The 21,468-nt window shown below is 47.2% G+C and overlaps 1 protein-coding gene across 1 annotated transcript in view; it reads left to right on the top strand.

The window, feature by feature from the left end:
- The window catches only part of LINGO1 (leucine rich repeat and Ig domain containing 1), a 462,045-nt gene that overhangs the window by 157,587 nt on the left and 282,990 nt on the right, over positions 1-21,468 (top strand). The window contains exon 3 of the mRNA XM_054042809.1: positions 19,490-19,532. The gene's annotated coding sequence lies outside the window, so the exon portion shown is untranslated. The remainder of the gene's footprint in view (positions 1-19,489; positions 19,533-21,468) is intronic.

Below are 21,468 nucleotides of genomic sequence, written 5' to 3'. Positions count from 1 at the left end.
GTTAACTCTTTAGATGCTAGAGCTGTGCTTTCCAAGCATGGTCATTTAGGGATACCAAACTCAGTCAGTGCCTATCGGAATATAGAGGTGTGTGAGTCATAAATACAGCTTTCTCAGAATGTTCATAGTCTTCATTAACCCGAGAGGCGAGTGGGTAAGTGACAGGAGCAGGCTAAGTCCAGGGCCCAGAAAATTAAAGTTCATTGGAGGTGAATTGAAGGTCAGATCTAGATGCTTGCAATACTTTGGGGGCACTCGATGCCTCCTAGCCACTATCCCAAGTTCTAACATAGCAAACGAATCACAGTCTTAACTACAGCTGAGCTGGATGGATCCTGGATGGTTTGGAATAGTGGGGTGTTGCAGGTCAGGACCGAGGCCCCAGAAGTGGAGTGGTAGTATGTGGGTCAGAGCAGAGGTGCATTGACAGAGCTGACTGGAGAGGGGCGTCGAATAGCAGGGAGCATTAGAGGGCAGAGATGGACAAAGTAAGTTTGGCCTTAGAAAGTTAAAGTAGCTGGCTCTTGCTGCCACAGAATCTACAGCACCAAAGAAGGTGTCCGTGTGCAGACTACTGGACAGAAATCAAACTGGGAGGGAAAGAGTGAGGGGAAAGTTCAGGGCTAATTGGGCACCAGTTGAAATGCTAAAGATGTGGGAAGCCCTGGTGAAGCAGAGCAAGGAGCAGCATATGGATCTGATCACCAAGTGGTGCGTGAGAGCATCTGAAATCTTCTCAACCGCCCACATACACACGTGCTGCGGAGGCCCCAGCAAATGCCTCCACACGTGCCAGCTTGAGCCACGCGTGCCAAAGGACCCAACGCAGGGCTGGAAGAAATGGAAGCTACTCCTTGGTGTGTGGGTGGCAGCGAGAGGCAGCTGTTGTGAAGTATGTGCTGAGGAAGTGGAAGGACTGCAGTAGGGAAAGCAGCCAGCAGGGGGATGTAATAAGCAAAGCAGGAGGGCTGGTTTATCCAACACCATCTTACAGCAACTAGTTGCTGTTGTAACCCCCTCAGTGCACTATAAGTTACTCTGTGCTGGCTCCCTGAGATGCAGCTTGCATCCTGTTTGAATCTGGTCCTGAACTCAGTTCCTTTCCCACCAACTGGGGGAATTGCCTTGTGGTGCCAATACCAACTTCTCCTTCTTGACTGGCAGGCTCAGCCTGCCCGGATGGGTTCTGTTCAGTTGGGCACCAGAACACACAGCTTTCCGAGGGCACCACCTGCCAGGACTCTGCAGACTGGCGGTGTTGAGGCATGAGGTTCTCCACCTGACTGGGGGCAGGCTGCCATTGTTACTGCACTGCCTGACTTCCATGGCAGGGGGAATTTTTCTGCCGACAGTTACAGTCCATCACCTTGGAGGCCTGTTGACCCCTTTCCCCTCATGACTACTTTTCATCTCCTGCCTAAACACAGTGGGCTTGGCTGAGTCCTCCCCATCCCACATGGTGGTGGAATATTGTAGACGAGTCCTGCTGAAGGTACACAGGCCCCAACCAGGCCCACTGAGAACATCAGCAATGCAGAGTGCAGAGCATGGCATCTTGGCTGTATCTCCTTCCTTGGCTATCTGGTGCAACTGAATGCAGCTACACCATAAGGGAGCAGCCTGGAGTAATGTGTTGGTTTGGTGTGGGTGGCTATGTCTCCCACTAGTGGCTAGTCCCTGTAAACTGGTAATTCACCCATAAACCCAGTAAGAAGAGGAGCTGAAAGTTGTGAGTTTGATCCCCACTGCTGACTGTAGTGTGTGCCTATGCATGCAGCTATGGTGCATTATGCTGGGACCTCTAAAATGCTGATTGTAGTGGAAGTGACAGGCTCTGAGCACATGTTCTATAGGGGAGGCTGGGGTTAGCTTGTAGCTATCTTACTGTTACAGTGAATGCTGCAGGTATTGAATACGAGGGTATGTTCCATTGGAGACATTTTAAATAAAAACTATAATCAAAACAGGGTTTTTTGCTACTGTGGGGCATGTATTTTTGTGTCTGAGCTCATAAAATGTCTGGATTGTTTTTCTTAAAAGACCATTTAATGTGAAATCCCACCCTTCACTCATTTCACCTTGCAAAACCACCTTGTGTTTTACTCATTTCAAATGATATTGACGCGGAGGAGATGGAAGATGATCTCCTTGGCTTTTTCTGGGGGATTGTGCTGTTTCTGGGAGGCTCAAGTTCCCATCTGGAAGCTGGTGGTGACGTGGGAGCTCTCAAAGAGGATGGCTAGTTATGAATTAGAGATGGGAGCCTGATGGGGTGTATGTGTCCTGTCCCTCTATGAATTAGGAAAGGTTTATACCCCTTAGCTGGGCAGAAGGCGGAAGCTAGCCCCTAAATACTGCCTCAGCTACCAGACCTGGAGAGAGGAGCTCTGGCTTGTTATTTGGCTGCTGGAAGCAGAGCTTACAGCTGCGCCTCCTAAGTGAGGAAAGGCCATGAAAAGGAAGCAGAGGCTTCTGGGAGGAAAAGCATTGCTGAGAAGGAACAGGAGCTGTTCTCTGGTCTCCTCCAAACTCAGGAGCCTCCTGAACCAGGGCAAAAAAGGAACTAGTGACTGTTTGCCTACCTTGTTCCAACAAAGGCTCTGCTGTGCCCAAAATCTGTATCCCTGGTAAGCCTCGGGGCGGGGAGGATGGCCCTGTTACAGGGTCCAAACCCTGCAGTCCCAGCCCTGGATGCTCCTTAACGTGGGTGGTTGTAACCCACGTGCAAACATTCTTGTTGGGGTGTGCAGATTTGGCTCATTAGAGGGGTTTAAGGTGGGAACTCTAATTCAAACCTGCATCTAGATTCATTATTTCCATATGGGGCTCTCTCTAGCCAGGATGAAATGGGTTTTCATGTGTAGTCTATTGCCTGAGCCAAAGGGGAAGTTTTCTAGTATTGTCATTAGCTCTCCAACTTGGAGATGAAATCTCTTATACTATTGCCTTGAGAGCACTCTCTGCAGCAATACCCTGACAGCTTAAATCCTTCCCCATTTCCAGTGTATCAGCACATCAGCTGTCCACTCGAAACCACTGACAGTGAGCAAGGCCAAAACATACTGCAACTGTCCTTTTGTCACAGGAGCTGCCGGCTATACTGTGTGGTTCTTGATCCCATCCCCCTGTTGCATAGCTGAATCTCGGTTGGGTCTGGGAGAAGATGCTGCAGGCCAGGCTGTGGGGTTTCTTATTGCATCCCATGGCACAGAGCTGGGTCTGGGAGCAGGCACTGCTGGACTTTGCTTCAAGGGGCCAATGTTCTCTCTTTTATGTTTGATGCTCAATTCTTGTCTGCGTGGTGTTCCCGGGCCTGGTGATTTTATTGGTTAATAATCTCAGCCCTCTATCATTCTCCTTGTTATGCAGATGATACACCGATTTACTGTTCTCCCTGTCAAGCCTGCTCTGGAGAGAGAGCCAGCAGTAAACATCTTCTCATAAACCAGCATTGTATGTTCTGTGGTCAGAGTATTAACCCCTGGTATTCAGCTCAGATTATTTGGGCACTGCAAAATAATGGAATAAGGAAGTGCGGATGAAATTCATTCGCTGTGTCTAGTCTGGTCTTTTGTGAGCTAAGAACTCCTTGGCGGTGTCACCTGAGCATTTCCCTAAGATTTAGAAGTCCCTGGGGAGTGGGAGGAGGTTTCCCAGCCCTGTGCTCAGATGCCTGCTTTTCGGTAGCAGTATGACAACCCTGCAGAAGCCTTGCAGGAGCCAGTTGTGCTGGGGTTTTGGTAAAGACCCAGCTCCGCAGTGGGAACTCAGAGGACACCAAAATGAGCTTTCCCCGGTGCATGGCCAGTTCTTGGAGTGGCTGTGGAATCCCTCTAAATGAAGATTCAGGATTGCTGCTGCTGGACCATCACAGAAGAAACAATGCAGCCTGGAGCATCAGTCCCCTGGAGTCAGATGGAAATAACTCTGCAAAAGCCAGAACAGGGTTAACGTTGCATCTCCTCCTAAAAAAATGTCATTCTGTTGCAGCAGTTCCCTCATCCCAAAAGCTGTATGAATTTCCCCTTCAGGAACTCATGGTTTCTGCTGTGCTGAGAAGATGGACAATTGGAGCTTGCCTCTTGTTAAACCCTGTGCTCCTCTCAGCCGGATCCAGCCTGTTCTCTACATGGCCCTCTCTGCTGGGGGCACTGCCTTGGAGCATGTGTATTAGCTCTGCCTGGTTTGGGGGCCTACCTCATCTTTGGGAATCTCCTCCACTGGAGCCTCTCTTGGCACTTGATCAGGGCCTCAGCCTGTGAGTAGGTAAGAGTGGCCGTCTGTCCTCTTCGCTTGTTCTGCTGGTTTGTCGTCACAAAGTCACCCACAGAGTCATAAGGCTAGAATGGACCGTTATGATCATCTACTCTGATCTGTATAGCGCCGGGTGATTCTTGCAGTGATGGGAATTATTCTTCCCTGCTACATAAGTGAATCCTACTGAACTTGTGCCTGGACAAGACCATGTCATGGTGCAGGTGACTTTGTGGAAAGGATTAAGGTTCCAAAATGGCCATTGAGTATATTCTGGCATCTTAAAATCTTCCTGTCTGCCTTTCTCTCTGACCTTTGTGTATGTGGAACCAAGAAGCTCATGAATGAGACAGCAAGCAAGAGAAGGAGATGATGTGACCTGTGATCTGCAGGACAGAAATTGCTTGGTTGCAGGGGCTTCCTAAAGAGGCTTCTGTGCTCCTATTGCCTCAAATGAAGCCTGGATGGATGAAACACTCTTCACAGCTCACAATCCCTTAATCTCCAATATACTTAATTGTTGTAGTCAAATTACAAGCGTCATACAGTGTAACTGAATTCATTGGAGAACATGTTCAGAATTTCACCCTGAAAAACTATTTATTCATTTCCCTTTATCTCTCCTACCCCCTGGCTACAGAACACATGACATCCATGTAAAGGACATGTTAAACATGGAAAGAAATAGCATGTGAAATATAGCATGTGTTTAATTTATAATAGGGCTGTTGATTAATCGCAGTTAACTCACATAATTAACTCAAAAAATTAATCACGATTAAAAAAATTAATCGTGATTAATCACAGTTTTAATTGCACTGTTAAACAATAGAATCCCAATTGAAATTTATTCAATATTTTTGGATGTTTTTCTACATTTTCAAATATGTTGACTTCAATTACAACACAGAATACAAAGTATACAGTGCTCACTTTATATTATTATTTTTATTACAAATATTTGCACTGTAAAAATGATAAACAAAAGAAATAGTATTTTTCAATTCACCTCATACGAGTACTGTAGTGCAATCTCTTTATCGTGAAAGTGCAATTTACAAATGTAGAGTTTTTTTGTGACATAATTGCACTCAAAAACAAAACAATGTAAAACTTTAGAGCAGTGTTTCCCAAACTTGGGACGCCGCTTGTGTAGGGAAAGCCCCTGGCCAATCGTGGCTCCCACTGGCCACGGTTCGCTGCTCCAGGCCAATGGGAGCTGCTGGAAGTGGCGTGGGCCGAGGGACGTACTGGCCGCCGCTTCCAGCAGCTCCCATTGGCCTGAAGCAGCGAACTGTGGCCAGTGGGAGCCGCGATCAGCCGAACCTGCGAACGCGGCAGGTAAACAAACCAGCCCGGCCCGCCAGGGGCTTTCCCTACACAAGCGTCATCCCAAGTTTGGGAAACACTGCTTTAGAGCCTGCAAGTCCACTCAGTCCTACTTCCTGTTCCACCAACCGCTAAGACAAACAAGTTGTTTACATTTATGGGAGATAATGTTGCCCGCTTTTTATTTACAATGTCACCTGAAAGTGCCAGATATGCTAACCATTCGTATGTCCCTTCATGCTTCAGCCACCATTCCACAGGACATGCTTCCATGCTGATGACGCGCGTTAAAAAAATCATGTGTTAATAAAATTTGTGACTGAACTCCTTGTGGGAGAATTGTATGTCCCCTGCTCTGTTTTACCCACATTCTGCCATATATTTCATGTTATAGCAGTCTCGGATGATGACCGAGCATGTTGTTTGTTTTAAGAACACTTTCACTGCAGATTTGACAAAACGCAAAGAAGGTACCAATCTGAGATCTCTAAAGATAACTACAGCACTCGACTCAAGGTTTAAGAATTTGAAGTGCCTTCCAAAATCTGAGAGGGACGAGGTGTGGAGCATGCTTTCAGAAGTCTTAAAAGAGCAACACTCCGATGCAGAAACTAAAGAACCCGAACCACCAAAAAAGAAAATCAATCTTCTGCTGTTGGCATCTGACTCAGATGATGGAAATGAACATGCATTGGTCCGCACTGTTTTGAGTCATTATTGAGCAGAACCTGTCAACAGCATGGATGCATGTATTCTGGAATGGTGGTTGAAGCATGAAGGGACATATGAATCTTTAGTGCATCTGACACATAAATATCTTGCAACGCTAGCTATGACAGTGCCATGTGAATGCCTGTTCTCACTTTCAGGTGACTTTGTAAACAAGAAGCAGGCAGCATTATCTCTTGCAAATGTAAACAGACTTGTTTGTCCGAGTGATTGGCTGAACAAGAAGTAGGACTGAGTGGACTTGTAGGCTCTAAAGTTTACATTGTTTTATTTTTGAATGAAGGTTTCTTTGTACATAATTCTACATTTGTAAGTTCAACTTTCATGATAAAGAGATTGCATTACAGTACTTGTAGTGGGGGAATTGAAAAATACTATTTCTTTTGTTTTTTTTACTGTGCAAATATTTGTATATTAAAAAAAAATAAAGTAAGCACTGTACCTTTTGTATTCTGTGTTGTAATTAAAATCAATATATTTTAAAATGTAGAAAACATCCAAAAATATTTAAATAATTGGTATTCTATTATTGTTTAATGCCACGATTAATCGCATGATTAATTGCGATTAATTTTTTAATCGCACAATTAATTACAATTACTTTTTTTAATCACTTGACAGCCCTAATTTATAGCAATTGGGTGTAGTGACCTCAACAGCGGTTCTGGTTGAAATCTGCCACATTTTTGTGTATTTTTTCTGGTGATCAGGACAGAAAGTTTGGCTTGAAACAATGTGCTGAGAATTGTGACTGCTGGGAAGGAGGAGGCGCAGCAGGGCTGTCCTTTGGCTTTTTGGATCCCTCTGCCTAGGCACATAGGCAAAGATCCAGGAAGATTCCTGTAGCTTGCACAGGGAAAGCAGCAGTTCTGGTGGGATCTGCAGGACTCCATACTGCTGCATTGATTTGCAGTGTCCAGAGGTGGTTGGTCTGGTAGGGCAAAGTGAAGAAGGGTGGCAGGAAATGGAAGGGCAGGAGAAAACTACTTCTATCACGAGCCAGGGAAATGTCTCGCTGTCCAGCAAATAATTTAATGAGCACTAAAAGGCTCCCAGAAACTACAGCCTTTGACTGTGATGCTGCAGAGCTGCTCATGTTGGCAGAGTGATGGTGTCCCTTTTCCCCCATGTGACTGGAGACTCTATGCACACCAAGGACAGAACAGAAGATAGATCTGCCCGGTTGGGTTTGAGTCCCCCTCCTGTCCCTGTGTGGAGGGAGGAATGGAGTGGGGAGAAGATGGACAAGGAGGATGAAAGCTTGCTGTCTCCATGGTCTCTTTTCTCTGTGTGGGTGGGCTAGGGATGCTGCCAAAGCAACATTCTTCGGGGATGGGAATGCCTTGTATTGCTCAGCTGGGATCCCACTACATTGGTCCTCTTTGGCTGGCAGTGATGGGAACATTTTTTCGTCTAAATGTGTTCAAATTGAAATGGTTTGTGGAGAAACTCCGATAAGGAGCTGATGGAACCCAGGCAGGGTTTTGGTCAGAAACCAGCCTAGTTTCCTGCCGGCTCACTTGTCCAGGTCCTCAGCAGCCCGCCGTGTGAACTGCCTTGGAGCTGGGCCTTCATTCACTTTCAGAGACTTTCCAAATGGTTGGATATTGAAATCCTCTATGGCTGGAACTGCCATTCCCCACCCAGCTCTGAGTATAATTCCAGTAATACCTAGAGGTCCCAAATGAGATCATAGGGCCCCATTGTGTTAGGCATTGTCCTCACATGACGTAAGAGATTACAACCTACATAGACAGGAAGTATTATCCCCATTTTACACATGGAGAGATCAAGACTTTCACTGACTTTCCCAAAGTCACACAGAGGGTCTGTGGCAGATTTTCCACATCCCAGTCCAGTTCCTTCCATATTTTTTCCCAGTGGACTGCAATTGTGTTACAGTATGACTTTTTTTTTGTCCCCTTTGAGCTGAAACTTGGACTGTTCTTTAAAACTGTATGTGTTTGGGTCTAGGTATGGCAGTTCCCTGTATTCCAGCCCTTCGCTCCCCTCCTGCTGTTGGTTGGGGGAGCAATCCTCCATCCTCCTCCACTGCTGCATGGAATTGCTTTCTAAGCTGTGATGGGACCAACAAACAGAATCTGTTACTCACTGTGATTGATTTAATGTAACAACCCCAAAGAGCCGGTGACGTAACGACCCAGTCTATCATTTTTACAGCCAGTCGCTTGAATACACACTGCCCATTCCTGCTCCTATTACAGAGCCAATACCTGGTCACAGAGAGTACTTTATTGTCTGAGGAATACTTATGCAAACTAACACAATGGCTTAATAGGGAACACCTGGAGAAATCTCCAAAGAAAGTGCCGTAAATTCCTCCTTCCCCTGTATTTATGGGAAGATTTTTCACTGATATTTATAGTTTCCCCGACACGTTGTTGTGGCTCTTTTGCATAGATTTGCATAGAGTGTTATATGAGTTTAGGAGGTGTTGGAGGAGGAGGTGTTAATGGGCAGCCCTGTGTTTCTTGCAGAACAGGTTCCCATGACAAATCTCTTACCCTGTTCTCCAGCAAACTCCCAACTTCCTGCCAAGCACACAAGCTTGCCCAAGCTTCTAGATGGGGAGCCACATCAGCATGTGTGTTTGGGAAGATGCTAACAAAGGGAAGAGTAGAGATTGTTGGGTTATCAGAGCAAAGAAGGTTGGACACTGAAAAAACATCATTTGATCGCTGGATTTGATGAGGTGCCCTGGGCTGGGTTTGGTGGCTGCCCACAGGGGAACTGGATTTTGCAATCAGTGTTACGGAGCATGCTTGGATGGACTTGGCAGGTGGCAGTGAGGGGTTGTGATGGACCTTTGGGGTACAACCTGGATCTGTAGAACTGCTGTGCACCCTTCACTCTCCAAACTGGGCTGTATCTCCCAATGCTGTGCTAGTTGCAAGCAGCCGACTCCTCCAGGTGCTGTTATCACTCAGCCACCATCATACAGAGACACACCCAGCTAAGTTGAATGAATGCTCTCTAAGCCACTCGTGAACTGCACATAGGGAGACACCTGCAAATTCCCCCCGACTCAGCCTTGCACCCCAGAAGTGCACCATCTCACACTGCTCAAGGCCGTCTCTTGATCAATGCAAGCTCATTAATTAGTTCGCCACTTCGTCAAAGGATAGTGGACATGCACCAGATTTCCCAAGCACTTTAGAAAAACTCGCTGGTAAGGATAAAACATTAAAATAAGCTTATTCACTATAGAAAGACAGATTTTAAGTGATTATAAGTGGCAGGCATAAAGGTCAGAGATAGTTACCAAAGAAATAAAAATAAAATTGCAGTCTAAATTCTAAACCTTTTATCAGACTAAGCAATATTTGAATCAAACAGTTTTTCTTACCCCACTAGGTGTTGTAAGCAGTTCACAGTTCTTAATACACAGGCTGAATTCCCTGCTCAGCCTAGGACCAATCTCCCCAGTTCAAAGTCTTTTCCATCCAAACATAACTGTTGCCTTCAAAATAGATAGGGAAAGAGAGAGGCCAGAGGCTGATGTCACAGTCCCCAATTTATACCCCCAAATCCATGGGTATGGAGAGATACTGCCTCAAACATGGTGTCAGGGGTCACATGTGCTACGTGCCCTGCTGAGGGACCGGGCCTCCATTGTCTGTGTGTTTCAGGAGGCACCCACTGGGAGAGTCGATTCTCCTTAATGGGCCATCAACCCATGACTGGCTAGTCCTAATGTAAATCCATCTTGGGGGTGTTGGTTGCTCCTTTATTGCCACCGAAAGGCCAGCTATGGGTGTCTCCCAGACTCACAACATATTTCAGTAACACACACACAGCAAAACTTCCTAACTTCAGATACAATGGTAACACATATAATTCAATAGGATAGTAATGTTCAACAGATCATGACTTCTCAGATGATACCTTACAAGGCATACTTTGTACAAAACATATCATAATCATATCCCAGTGGTGAATGTAAAGGTACCGAGTGTCGTATGTGCCGGATTTGGGCAGCGATACAGGATGATGTGTGCTGGATTTGGGGGAAGGCTGCAATACCTCGGTTCTGATTGACTGTTGCCCTCTAGTGGCTGGCCCATGGATAAAATGAGGGATCTATTACTAGAGCTTGCTGAGGGAGATCTTCTTTAGCTCAAGTGGCAGAGGCCTGTGTTCTTGAAGCTGAAGGAGTAGGGTCCTGGCCCCAGCTGTATTTGTGTGCCTGTTGCCTATAGGATGTGGTCGGGTTATGGAGTTCCATAGTTCTATGATGGATTTGGCCAATTGCTCACTCGGAGCTGGATTTAGCAGGTGACTGATCTCTCATTGTGGTCTGGATTCATCGAAGGGAGAAGGGCTGAATATCTTCCAATGTTTTGTACCTTAAATTAAAGACCTGACATTCCCAAGGAGATCAAATTGAAGAATTTCAATGTTGATAGAAAAGTTGATAGGACGATAATGGCTCCCACCAGTATTTATGAAGTACTGATTTTTTTAAAATATGTTTTCCTCTTAAAAATTAAGTGAATTTGATGCCAGTGGAAGGTACCAGCTTGACAGCCCCAAGGCCCCCCTCCATCCATATAACAGATACCAGCAGTGGAAATGTCTTCCACACTGCCCCCTACTGGTGTGTCTCAACCCTTTCCCAGAGTACAGCTATCTCTAGGAGTGAGGGGGAATCCAGCTTCTATTGCTCCCTCTTAGTTCTCCAGCGAGATTGCTAGCAAGGAAAGGAAACCAGTTGTGATGGTGGCACTTGGTCTCCAGCAGTCGCAGAACTTCAGCAGGTGACTGTGTTTGGCCTCTACCAGCCTGGTCCAAAGTCAGATCAGGCACCTAATTATCGGAGATCATGTTTTCAATCATCACTCCCTCAGTCCTCGTGTGCTTGTGCCATCTCCCGGAATGTTTGTTTTCACTGTGGCCGAGTGAGCACTTGCATGGTGGCCCATTGGGTGGCCTGTTTTTGGAGGAAAGGCAGCCTGTTCTGTCCCTATGCTGCACACTCACTTGGTAGATATCAGCATGTGGGTAGACATGGATTGTGCAGCGTCTTCTAACCCTGTTCCTTACCTACAGCATGGGTTTCCATGCCAAACTAGGCAGTGCCATATGAGCCAGAGGAAGGGGTAAGTGGCCAGCACCCTAGGTAATCAGCTGCCTTGGCATCTTCATGCTGTACCTTCCACACAGCCATGCCTTGGTGCTCTCTGCGTATTTGTAGATTGTCCCTGATGCAATATCTCTGCAAAAACCTCCCTCTACCTATAATACCAAATCTATTAATCAGCTTCTCAGTCTCCTGCCGCAGGGCTTATAACCAGCTAACAAAAGCAGCATTGGCAGCCGCTCCCCTAAATGCTCTCTCTGGAAACACATCTGGATCAGCTGGGCAACTCTTCAAAATCAGGAGAGCATATAGGAGGGGATTGGCTGCGGGGTGGAGGCGGGGATTTGCGGCTGCATCCCCTGCCTCTCGGAGACTCATTTTGAAAATTGCATTGGAAGCTGATAAGTTTAATGTCTGTTTAATCAAGGTAGCCCGAGAGAAAGAGGGGAAGGGAGAAAGAGCTCTGTATGTGGTGTGTGAACGATTTCACTTCATAGTTACGGGGGAAAGAACTAGAAGGGCTATGAAGAGCTATTTTTTCCTCTTTTAATTTTTTAAAAGCTCCTCGCCTGGTGAGAGGGAAAGCTGAGTTAATTATATTGAGTTTATCTCCTCCGTTTTGGTCTGAGATCAATCTTAACAAATCTTACAGCTCCCAGTGTTTGCAAAAGGCAGGGAGGGGCGGCGGGTGAGAAAAGGCCCAATTTCCTTTTGCTAATGTGATCACACTGCCACCTGGCAGGAGAACCGGCGCTGGGCGCTCTCCCTCTGCTGCTCGCTCTGCCTGGCAGCATGCCGAGCAGGCTGGGGCAGGACTTTGGGGAAACCCTGGCAGGTTTGCAGGATGCCAGAGAGGCCGCACAGCTGCCCGGTCTCCTTTAAATGCCGCTTAATTGCCAGCAGTGTTAACTAATGCAGGCAAAAGTGGTGGGGGAAGGGAGAAGAAGACTAAAGCAGTGAGTTGGTGGCAGTTTTTCCTTTCTTGGGGCTTGTTAAGGCTGTCTTGCTGGGTACCTGGCTGTCAGATTTGTGGCTCCTGAGCTGTGGCTGTGGGTCGGTGCTATATGGATGCTCTAAGGAGCCTTGTTTCTGACTCGCTGAGTGATCTTGGAGAAACGACTCCCCATTTCCACCTCGGTTCCCTTCTTTGTGAAACAGGGAAACTTCTTTGTTTCCATCTTGTAGGAGATGGCGTGGCTCAGTTAATATGTATGTGTAGAGTGCTTTGAGATCCCGCCCTGACAGGTTGATTTATTGTATTGAGCTGATGCTTCCCAGCCACACCTCTGGTTGCAAAGCCAGTGGTCGCCACCACATGCATGCGCTGCACTATGAGTCCACCCTCTTCAGGAAACTGGGATGGGAGGAAGTAGAACAGGTAGCCCAGGACTGTGTGAGGAGGAAGGAATGAGAGGTTTGAAAGGTCCTCTTGGGAGATGAATTTCAGGAGAGTTGGATGTTCCTCTGTATTCAGCTGGTTCTTCAGCACTCCAGCATAAGGCCTGGATGCAGGATCCTATTTTGGGTCGGATTCTGACAGTAGCACATAAAACTCTGATGTTCTTCTCAAGACATAAACTCATGCTAGGAGATTTTCACGGCCATGTTTGGGGAACGTCCTCCAACTGGGAACATCAGTTGCATGTCACATTGTCCACCCGATGACGGGCTGAGACTATATGTAGCCTGCCTCGGGAAACAACGACCCGCTGCAGTAAGGTCCCTGGCACCCAGCAGAGATAAGTCTGAATGGTGTTCTGTCTCCTCCGGCTTCCCTGTGCCGAGGGGACACTGCCATGGGGAAGGGTCATCACAGGCGGCGTTTATACATGGAACCCTGCCAGGGCAGTCTCAGGTTGATCTCTGTAGCCTGGCAGAAGAGCTCCTTGCAAGTGGAGAATTCTCTCCACAGCACTTGGGAGCCTAAACCTGAAGGGATTTGCTTGGAGAAAGAAGTGAGCAGGGACTTCTTGATACAGCAGGCAGATAAGCTGGCCCTGGGGCAGAAGGTTCCATAGGGCGGCAGTCCATGGAGTGCAGTTGGGTTGTGGATGAGGCAGCGGTCTGCGAGGTAGGCTGGTCCCCATCCCATTAGAGGCTTTGTAAACTAGGACCAACATGTTCAGTTCAGGATGGTAGCAGAAGGGGGAGCTGTTAGGGGGTGAGGAAGCAAGATGGTGATGAGCTCACATCACCTTGGAGTGCAGCTACTGTGTACGGGTGGAGATCAACCCCATGCAGAGAAAATCGATGGTGAAAGTATGGATCAGAGTAGCCAGGTTCCCCTTTGTGAGTAAGACTCATTACAGCGCTGGAACTTCTCTGGGGTTTTGAGGGAGATGCCTGCAACATCTCTGTGCAGGGTCTGACTTTTAAATAGTTGGCTTCTGAAGAGCCCTGCCCTGGACTCCCTCTGCCCCTCTCCCTTCACCTGTATCATCTCAACCTGATGTTGCTGTATCCCGGGGGATTATCTTTATTGGAAAGAGCCATTTGGGCTGCAGATCTATGTAGAACTGGCTAAATCCTCCCAGAGTGTCCTGTCTTGACATGCTCTGAGATTCCTTAAAGTCTGGCATACATGGCATAGAGTCTTCGGAGCCTGCCTCTGCTTTTCTCAGGACTGATGAAGAGGACTGACCCAGCAGGGCTGGTCCCTGTAAGGGGAGGTGGACCCAGCCCCATCTCTGGTACAATTAGCTCACCTCCCCAGGTGGGGAGAATGAAGGGCATGTGGTTCAATCAGACTACTATCTTACTTAGCCCAGAGGCCCAGGGAGAAAGGGGTAGTGGCAGCAGCAGTTGGCCGCAGAGCTCGAGAAGGCTCGTTTGGATCCCCTGAGATAGCAGGAGAGAAAAGGACTGCAGTGAGGTAGGCTGGGGTGACCTGCCAAGGCAGAAGAGAGACCAAACTCCAGGAAAAGCCCTGGGAGTCTGAGCTCTGGTAAAGAGTGAGATGGACGTTAAGTAAAGTGTGGAGGACAGAGACCCTTTTGGTTTGTGTTGTACTTGGGCTCTGAGTGGGGAATAGCCTGGAGAGTAAGCACTCTGATAAGAGGGAGAAGAACTACAAGTTGAGCCCAGGAGGGGTGGCAGACCATTGGTTTATGTTAATTTGGGACTGTTGAAGGTGGTGTGTATTTTGGACGGGAGTACCCTAAAGGGGGATTGAACTCTGAGAGTGACCCAGCCAGAGGCCTAAGCCCTGTGAATCCCTGGGAGAGTCAGAAAAATCCTGGTGAGGGGAAACTGAGGCAGGGCCACTCCATGTCACAAGGGGGACCTCTGCAGGTGGCGACCAAGTGGCTGGCCTACTCTGTCACACCTACCCAAGCTAGCCATAGTGCTAGAACAGTAGAAGAAATGTGGAGAAAGCAACAGAACAAGAGAGGAGAAAAGCAGTGTCCCTGGGGAGCTCAGTGTGTCTCTGTAAGAATTTGCTGCCATGGCTGTCCCACACAATGGCAGCAGATTCCCAGAATTTGGAAAAGTGCAGGACTCGAAAGAAAGGCAATCATCAGTTACACAGCTCCATGCATGCCAGTACCCAGCTGAGAGGGTGGCTCTTTCTTGCAGCACAGCTAACTGGCAACACACGTGACCTGAACAACATGTATCCTCACGTGGTGCTCAAAGGCAGGACTGGTTTGCTCTCTGATCACATCCCTTAGATGCTTTTCCATACAGAACTGCCGGGACACCCCTTAATGACTCAATCCTCTGCTGAGGAATGTTTGGGGCTTCTGGGCCTGATCTCCAGAACCTTCTGGGGTACCAGGCAGCATTTCTTACCACGGGGCTGATGGCATAACCGGGTGGCTGTTTAAGAAGCAGGTCTTGCACGCAGGGAGCAAAAGCTGTTCTTTAAATGATAGCTCACCCTGTGGGGCTCTGTTTTGATTGTTCTTGCGGTGACACTTTTTTTGGTATTCTGAGCTTCAGAACAAACTAAACTTCTCTACATTGGAAAGATGGATTTTTTTTGTGTGTGCTAACAGCAGAAAACAGAAGCATTTTGAAGTAGTGCCAGATTGCAAATGACAAATACACTGTCTTCTTTATTCAGAGACCTGAGATGCTCTTCTTATAAATTAAAAAAAACAGTGGATATATAGGGGAAATGTTTTGGAGCCCACAGTATTGCTCTTACTTACTTACTTACTTACACACACACACACACACACACACACACACACACACCTGGTTTATTTATTTATTTTCTAAATCATTTTCACTCTCCTAGGAGGCTTTTTAGCTGCAGTGGCTGGAGCTCAGGGTTCAGAATTTCTTCTGCAATAGCCAAAGACCTTGCTACTGCCTAAAGCATCGCACGGGAGTGGGCTGAGTTACCTTTCCAATACTGCACTAGATGTTAGCCAACTCATCAGCTGTCACAGGAGAAACAATGCGCGAATGCCACCCACTGCCCTCCACTCATTGTGGGCTGGGGCTGGCATCTCGGAATCCCGAGCCATGTGCCCTGGTAGGTAAACAATGGAGGAAATTATTTTCAGCAACGTTCTTGCTTCTAAACATAGGACGCACTCATAGACTTTAAGGTCAGAAGGGACCATTATGATCATCTGGTCTGACCCCCTGCATGATGCAGGCCGCAAGACCCTTCCCTGGACTCTGCCGTTGAAGTCCCCAATCCTGTGTTTTAGTGACTTCAATCGGCTGAGACCCTCCTGCTAGTGATCCCTGCCCCATGCTGCGGAGGAAGGCGAAAAACCTCCAGAGGCTCAGCCAATCTACCCTGGAGGAAAATTCCTTCCCGACCCCAAATATGGCGATCAGTAATACCCCGAGCATATAGGCAAGAGTCTCTAGCCTGACCCTTGTTGGCCATTATGCTATTCATGTACCATTGCTTGGTCTTCCTTGGCTACTATGTTTTACCATTAAACCATTCCCTCCATAAACTTATCCAACTTAATCTTAAAACCAGACAGGTCCGTCGCCCCCACCGTTTCCCTCGGAAGGCCGTTCCAATATTTCACCCCTCTGACGGTCAGAAACCTTCGTCTAATTTCAAGCCTGAACTTCCCCACGGCCAGTTTATATCCATTCGTTCTCGTGTCCACATTAGTACTAAGCTGGAATAATTCCTCTCCCTCCCTTGTATTAACCCCTCTGATATATTTGAAGATAGCAATCATATCCCCCCTCAGCCTTCGCTTTGTCAGACTAAACAACCCAAGCTCCTCTAGTCTCTTTTCATACGACAGGTTTTCCATTCCTCTGATCATCTTAGTCGCCCTTCTCTGCACCCGTTCCAGTTTGAGTTCATCTTTTTTAAACATGGGAGACAAGAACTGCACACAGTACTCCAAATGAGGTCTCACCAGCGCCTTATACAACGGAAGCAGGACCTCCCTATCCCTACTAGATATACCTCGCCTAATACACCCCAAGACCGCATTGGCTTTTTTCACCGCCACGTCACATTGTCGACTCATAGTCATCCTGCGGTCCACAAGGACCCCTAGGTCCTTCTCCTCTTCCGTTACTTCTAACCAATGCGTCCCCACTACTGCAGTCCACATGCACACGGGAAGCCCAGTTGAAGTCAATGGGACTCCTTGTGTGAGTAATGAGTGAAGCTGGGGGTTTTGCGGCTGCATGTCTAGCTGGGTTCTGACTCTGCTCACCTGCAGACTACAAAAACAGGCAAGTAAATCCTGGTATTGGAGTGCATATATCCTACAACGGGAATCCCAGCTGTCTGACTGGTGTATGCCAATGGCTCCCCCACCCTCTGACCATCTGTAAAATTGAAAAAGATATCAGTATCTTCTCTTGTCTAGCCGTAAATAAAAGGAAAGTAGCCACAGCCCCATGGAACCTGCTTGTATCCACTCTCCACCCCGTGAAGATTATAACCCCAAGGCTGAAAACCCATGATGGATGCAAAATGGGAACCTGTCCATTTCTGAGACTCCTCAGTTAGGTTCACAAAAGTGTGCAAAATGGGAAGTCATGGCTGAAAAGACGGCCATTTGGTATTTAAAACTAAGCACGTTCTGCTATGTCGGGGATCTTAACCAGCTTTAATTATTTAAGACATGCATAGAAATTCTGTAAAACTCCGTAAAAATCTATTGCTTATCATAAGAGATCCCAGTGTCTTTGCAGAGTACATACTTAGCAATTAAATGACAGTGCTCGTTCTCTCCAGCCATCTCGAATGACTGTATTTGCCTTTTGGAGTAGAATTAGTCCGAGGACCTAAGGGTGCGTGTGTGTATCTAATTCATGGTTACTCAGAGTATGGCGGTATCATTTCCAGTTGGGGTAGACACATCAGCGCTAGCTCTGCTTGAGCTAGTGTGCTAAAAATAGCAGTATAGCCTCAGTGGCCCAAGCAGTGGGATGGGCTAGCCACCTGAGGGCATACCTACAGTTTCAGACACAGTTGTACTTGGGGCGACTAGCCCATTGTGCTACTGTGGCTACACTTCTCCTTTTAGCATACTAGCTTGATCAGAAGTCGTGCAGATAGTTCTAGTTTAGCTGGCAATGACACTGTCCAGCTCCGGGATCTACTTTACTACCCCACCACCAGTGACAGTGCACTATGGCATGTTCAGATGTGCCGGGGGACAAATGCGCCCCACCCATCAGGGTAGAATATTATTGAAACAATAGTCCTGTGCTACCCATTTCGAACCTTAGAAGGATAGAAATGTTGGGCTGGAAGGGATCTCGAGAGGTCATCACGTCCAGTCCACTGTGCTGAGAAAGGACCAAGTAACCCTAAACCAGGGGTCGGCAACCTTCGGCACACGGCCCATCAGGGTAATCTGTTGGTGCCACAAGACATTTTGTTTACGTTGACCGTCCGCAGGGCCGGTGCAAGCTTCCACCTTGCGCCCCTCCCCCCAGCCCTGCGGCAGCTCCCCGCCCCACCCTCCACCCTGAGGTGCCCCCCCCCGGGGCAGTTCCCCCCCCCCCCCCCCGTGGAGCCATGCGGCAGCTCCCCGCCCCAGCTCACCTCTGCTCTGCCTCCTCCCCGAGCACGCCGCCCCCGCTCTAATTCTCCTCCCCTCCCAAGCTTGCGGCGCCAAACAGCTGATTGGCGCCGCAGGCCTGGGAGGCGGGAGAAGTGGAGCAGCCGCTGCACTGGGAGAGGGAATCTGAGCTGCACGTGTCAGTGCGCCGCTGGCAGCCCAGCTCACAAACGCTGTAAAAAAAAATTGGGGGCACCGCTTTTTGGTGCCCCCAAATCTTGGCGCCCTAGGCAACCACCTAGTTTTCCTTAATGGTAGCACTGGCCCTGACCGTCCGCAGGCACGGCCCCCCGCAGCTTCCATTGGCCGGCAGTGGCAAACCCCGTCCACTGGGAACTGTGGAGGGCCATGCCTGCGGATGGTCAACATAAACAAATGTCTTGTGGCCTGTCAGTGAATTATCCTGATGGGCCACATTGCAGAGATTGCCGACCCCTGACCTAGACCATCCCTGACAGGTGTTTGTCTGACCTGTTCTTAAAAACCTCCAATGATGGGATTCCACAACCTCCCTTGGAAGCCTATTCCAGGGCTTAGCTACCCTAATATCTAACCTAAGTCTCCCTTGCTGAAGATTAAGCCCATTACTTGTCCTGCGTTTAGTGGATGTGGAGCACAATCAATCATCATTCACTTTATAACACCCTTTAGTATGTTGGAAGACTGTTCTCAGCTCTCCCTTCACTTGTCTTTTCTCAAGACTAAACATGTCCAGTTTTTCAACCTTTCCTCATAGGTCAGGTTTTCTAAACCTTTTTTTATCATTTTAGTTGCTCTCCTCTGGACTCTCTCCAAATTGTCCATCTTTCTTAAAGTGTGGAGCCCAAAAGTGGACACCATATTGCAGCTGAGGCCCCAAAGGTGCCGAGTTGAGTGGGACAGTTACCTGTATCTTATATATGACACTCCTGTTAATACATCCCAGAACCATGTTAGCCTTTTTTTGCCACTGCATCACGGTGTTGACTCTTATTCAATTTGTGATCCACTATAAACCCCCAGCCCTCCAATGCTTCTTGCTGTGAATGATCTGCCTGCTGAACCTCATCTATCTGTTCTTTTGCAGGTCTTTAGTTGCAGCAGAAGGTCCTGGCAGGATTTCTTCACTGGTAAGTGCTGTGTGGTTTCCTTTGGTCCAATTACCAGCTAGTGTTGAAGCATCTGTTAGTTATTCAGCATTGCTCTGTGTGTTTGTTCACTTTCCTACACTGGACTAACACTAGTGAACAGATTCACACCAGTGCGCTAAGTACAGGATGAGGCCCAATAAGTGTACTGTTTGGCACAACACAGCCCCAGTGATTATAGGCTACTGATGGGACATTCACTCTTATTCATTGTATCTCAACGATCGGGTTCAGAAATTGACAACTGTTAGTTCTAGGATTTTTTAAAGCAATATAGAAAAATATTGAGGGTCTGATCTTCCCCTTATGTGCAGGAGTTCTGTGCCAGTACGGCCACTGACTTTGTTAAGGCTGCTCTTGACTCACACCTGTGCCAAGGATTTCTCCCCCGTGGCATTTAAAACGAGCACAGAAGTGTGCACCCATGTAGGTGCAACAATTTCTGTGCCATGGAAAACTGGGCTGTTACCACTATTATTGCATGTCTGTGTAATCTTCAAAGGGAAACTGTGCGGGCATCTTCCATTCTGCCTAGATACATTTTGATGGATGGAAACTGGAAACTTCAATTCAGTAATTGACATGATGATTTAAATAAAAGCCGGGATGCCTCTAAATCATCGTAGCAGTGAGGATGTCCCTAAGGGCTAGGCTTGGGAGGACCTTTTCAAAGATCAGAAGGCAAAGTGTTATGTAGGCATAGAGCAGCAATTCCCCTCAGGACCTTGCAAAGGAGCAAGGTTTAGATAACAAACAAACGGAGCATTTTAGGTCTGTAAGAAAATGTGAAAAGTCAAAGAGGCAGGAGCCCGGCTTTACCTGTGTTGGACGAGTTGATGTTGTCATCTGTAACCTTTCCAGAGACAGCTTATTTCAAACCTTCCCTTACAGATGCTGTTCCACAGCTACCTAGTCCCTGTATTTGTTTTCCATTTGTTATACAAAGTGCAGTAGCAAATTACACATGAAGTGTATTAAACCTGGCCACTTTCCTATCAATTGTAGGACTTGTCGATTTCAGCCAGAGAGGGACTTGGCTCAACTTTCAAAATGAAAAATCACTTTATTAAAAAAAGGGAAAGCATCTGAGTTTCTTAAAAATGCAGAAATGTTGTGGGAAATGCTGCAATTTCTATGAATGGCCGAGTTTCTAATACCAAATGTCCAAAGTTAGTTGATATTTAGAAACTATTTGCAAGGCAGGCAAATGAAATCTAGGTACATTTTTAATTCACAGAAGTTCTTACAGTATATTTTAAGTACCAACATTGGTTTTATTAATAGCATAGGCTGTAATGAGGAGTTCTGGCTATCATGGAGAGTTATTTACTTTGCAGAGTAACTAAACCTAATGATAGCGCAGAGCAAAAAGAGGATGTTTACATATGGGAATGACCTCCCTGTAGAGAAAGAAAAAGATGAGGGAAAGCGTTATTAAAGCACATTCTGTGCTTTGAAAACTAGCAACAGGAAAGAGGTGCACTTCTGATGTGGGACCCGTATGTAAGAGGGTGCATGTCAAAGACACCCCATGTCCTGAAAGTTATGGTCTGCATGTGAGCAAAGTGAATACATTTAGGAAATTCAGAGGAATATTTGTTGGAAATTTCTTGCCTGTGATCATCTAGCTGACAACTAGAGTAGATGGGCCACTGGCCTGTCCATATGTAATTTTTCCCAAACCTCTATTCAACACTGAAAGGAATCCTAGAAGACGGAGTGCGTATTCACACTGTATCTTACATGACGGTCCTGCAGCAGTGTGTATATGTAGTCACTGACTAAAGGTGATCTCTGCTGGGCTGAACTAAGATGAAGTGGGGCCCACATCAACCAAAACATTCCAGCCCCCCAACATCTCACACCTCTCACTTCAAGCTACCTCCTCCCTTCTAGTCTCACTCCATTCTGTGTCCTA

This window comes from Malaclemys terrapin, chromosome 10 (genome assembly GCF_027887155.1).
Source record: "Malaclemys terrapin pileata isolate rMalTer1 chromosome 10, rMalTer1.hap1, whole genome shotgun sequence".
Lineage (NCBI taxonomy): Eukaryota > Metazoa > Chordata > Testudines > Emydidae > Malaclemys > Malaclemys terrapin.
This window is presented reverse-complemented; position numbering and strand designations above follow the sequence as displayed.